This window comes from Lepus europaeus, chromosome 9 (genome assembly GCF_033115175.1).
Source record: "Lepus europaeus isolate LE1 chromosome 9, mLepTim1.pri, whole genome shotgun sequence".
NCBI lineage: Eukaryota > Metazoa > Chordata > Mammalia > Lagomorpha > Leporidae > Lepus > Lepus europaeus.
The window spans coordinates 59,968,446-59,971,776 of record NC_084835.1 but is presented as its reverse complement, the minus strand read 5'-3'; the positions used below and the strand labels follow the sequence as shown (position 1 = coordinate 59,971,776).

The 3,331-nt window shown below is 46.8% G+C and overlaps 1 pseudogene; it reads left to right on the top strand.

Annotated features, from left to right (window-relative positions):
- Positions 1-392: 392 nt before the first annotated feature.
- Positions 393-877, top strand: LOC133766551 (large ribosomal subunit protein eL21-like; annotated as a pseudogene).
- Positions 878-3,331: the final 2,454 nt, after the last annotated feature.

Below are 3,331 nucleotides of genomic sequence, written 5' to 3'. Positions count from 1 at the left end.
GGAAAGTAAAGACGCTCCCTACAGAAGTACTGACATGTGGGGTGAACAGACGATGTGCAGCTGGCCAAGGCCATCCCCATGTGTCATGATGGCTTCTGTTGTGACAGCTTCCAGAAAATACAGCAATGTCCCACACAGCAATGTCCACTGCAGGAATGCAGACTGTTCCATTCTTGTAAAGCACCATTTTGACCCTAAAGATGGTTTCCCACAGATGGCCCAAGTCAATAATCTGGAACAAATCCTCTCACTTACCATTCTAGAAACTTCTTGTGCAGAAATTCTGAGACTTTATCCATCTGATACACCGCTGGTAGCTAATCTCTGCTCACTTTTGCTCTTAGAATGTGTGGGAAGAGCCTTTCAGCTGGAACCACCATCTTCCATTCACCAAGATGATGAACACAAAGGGAAAGAGGAGAGGCACCAGACACATGTTCTCCAGGGCTTTCAGGAAATGTGGAGTTGTTCCTTTGGCCACATACACGTGCATTTACAAGAAAGGTGACATTGTAGACATCAAGAGAATGGGTACTGTTGAAAAAGGAAGGCCCCATCAATGTCACCATGGCCAAACTGGGAGAGTCTACAGTGTTACCCAGCATGCTGTTGGCCTTGTTGTAAACAAACAAGTGAAGGGCAGGATTCTTGCCAGGAGAATAAATGTGGGTATTGAACAGATTAAGCACTCTAAGAGCTGGGACAGCTTCCTGAAGCGTGTGAAGGAAAACGGCCAGAAAAAGAAGGCAGCCAAAGAGAAGGGCACCTGGTTCAACCACAGCGCCAGCCTGCTCCACCCCGAGAAGCCCACTGTGTCAGAACCAATGGAAAGCAGCCTGAGCTGCTGGAACCCATCCCTTATGAATTCATGGCATAATAAGTGAAAAAAGAATTAAATAAAATAGCTCTGGATTGCAAAAAAAAAAAAATGTGTGGGAAGAATAAGAGGATGGAGATAGCTTGGATGTGATGAATCGTTTTCAGAATATGCTTTGAAGCATTGAAGCAGACAATTTTTAAGGCCAAAATATGGATAATCCCATGCCTTCCAAACCAAGTGGGAATACAGAGTAAAGTCAAAGCTTTCAGATGAACTTCCAGAACAACTGGCTACACGGGAGTGTCTCCTTGATCAGCCCTTTCTCTGTGGGATATTGACCATTTTGAATAAGGAGGGCTCTCTCACACCTGTCTCTTCCCATATGTTGCCTTCTTGGTCTGGTAGAAGAAGGTCATCTTGAGGGGAGGGATTGTCCGTGATGCTGCCCTGAGCCCACCCTCCTCGTGTGGAGCCCTGAAGAATGGTCGCTTCTCAAGGTGGTAGATTGAAAACTTGTTTGCTGATGCAGCCCTCCACTCCCACCAGCAGGAGGCAGGGCATCCCCCATCACCCAAGGGGCTCATCCCACACCGGGCAGGGATCCAGCTGGCAACCTTTCCTGATGAGAAAGGTTCTGGGTGCCTGCCCACAACTGCAGTTCCTGTGGTGTGGAGGCACTCAGCTCTGAGAGTTGACAGGAGTAGGTCAAGGTTGCCTGCTTCTTGGAAAACTGCTGAAGGGGAAGAGAATACTTGTCCCATCTCAGACTGGCTCCTCTTGTCGCCTGGCCTTGACCAAGCCCGTAGCTCTTTCCAATAGTTGGATTCAATTGCAGGTTAAAGTGACTTAGGTGCCAGACCCACTCACCTCTTCGGTCTGTCCTAATTCCTTTCCCTCCTCCTCTAACCTCTGGACAGGATGAGCAGCTTTTCAAGACTGTTGCCACCAGGAGGAGGAAGTCATATAACTCTGCAAAGAGATAAATATCCGAGTTAGGAACTTTTATTTTCCTGTACTCTTCCAAATGATACACATTTGTTTGTCTGTATGCAGTCTGTGTGCGTACATAACCACGCACACTTTAATCATGTCTGTGTGTGCAAATTGGCCTGTCTACACCAACTCCATCACAACCACCTCTAAGCAGGTGTACAAGCATGCATTTGTGGCTGGGGAAGCAGCAGCTTTTGCCTCCCCTAAACCCTTTCACTGTTTCACTGTTGCAGTGTGGCAAAGCACACGCATGCATCAGGTTAACATACACATGTGTATGATGTATGCACATATGTGTAGACTGCCATGCTATCTGTGGCAGATACGACTTTACGTGTGTGGCATCTCCAGGAGTGGAAGCAATCTAGGCCAACTGTCATCCAGATGTTCCAGATCATTGTGAAAATCAGTGGTTGCACCCCACGCTGTATCACTTTGGAGTTGCATGCCCAGCGTTCTCAGCAACTCCAAGTATCTAAGTACCCTCCAAAGGGAGAGACTCAGAGGCAGGTGTGAGAGGCATCTGTGGCTAAGATCCGGGCAGGAGAGCAGATTGGACTGCATGACGGCAGCAGCTTGATGTCTCAGACATCAGTAGCTTCCATTGTTTCTCCTTCTCATGATTCCGCTCACACCTCTAGGGTCTGGCACATGAGATGACAAGGAACTTTCTCTGTTACTCGGTGATAAGCAGAGGTGACGCTGTCATGTCTGTGTTTTTAGCTCTCGTGGGGGAAAGTTTTTTGTTTCGAGTCTTTCTTTATTTAAAAATTTATTTTAGTTATTTGAAAGGCAAAGAGGGAAAGAGAAAGAGAGAGAGAGAGGGAGGGAAGGAGAGAGAGAGAGAGAGACCTTCAGGGCTGTCCTGGTGGGGTCCTAGATAGTTCCTTTTCCTTGTGGCTCAGTATGCAGCCAAGGCTCACACATGTACACGCAGGTGTCCATGGCCCGTTAACTGTCCCAGGGAGAGGACAATCCCAACACCATCTTTGTTTCTTGTACCAGTGAGTGCTGTGAAGGGCACATCCTCTGTTTGTCTGACTCTGTCCTTGTAATGATGTTTAGGTCAAGCCCTTCCGGCAAGAACACTATTTGGGGAATTAGTGAACAGCTCACTCTTCACAATAGGAATGCATGCGATTGTTGGTGCTTAAAGCCCTAGAACCAAAGCCAGCAACACGGGATTCTTCACAACTCCCCCCTTCCACAGTGAACACCGACATACAGGTGGCTCTCCATAGCCATGGGTTCTACAGCCTCAGCTTAAACCAGCCTCAGATTGAAAAGCCTCAGAAAAAGTCCCATCTTCATGAAACTAGTACATATTTTTGTTTTCGCCATTATTCCCTAAATAATATAGTATGACAACAATGCACATAATATTACAATGTAGTAGGCATATAGATAATCCAGAGGGGATTTATAGTCTATAAGAGGATATGTAAAGGTTATATGCAAATACTACACTATTTTATATATGGGACTTGGGCATCTGTGGGAGGCCGGGGATGTGGGGCA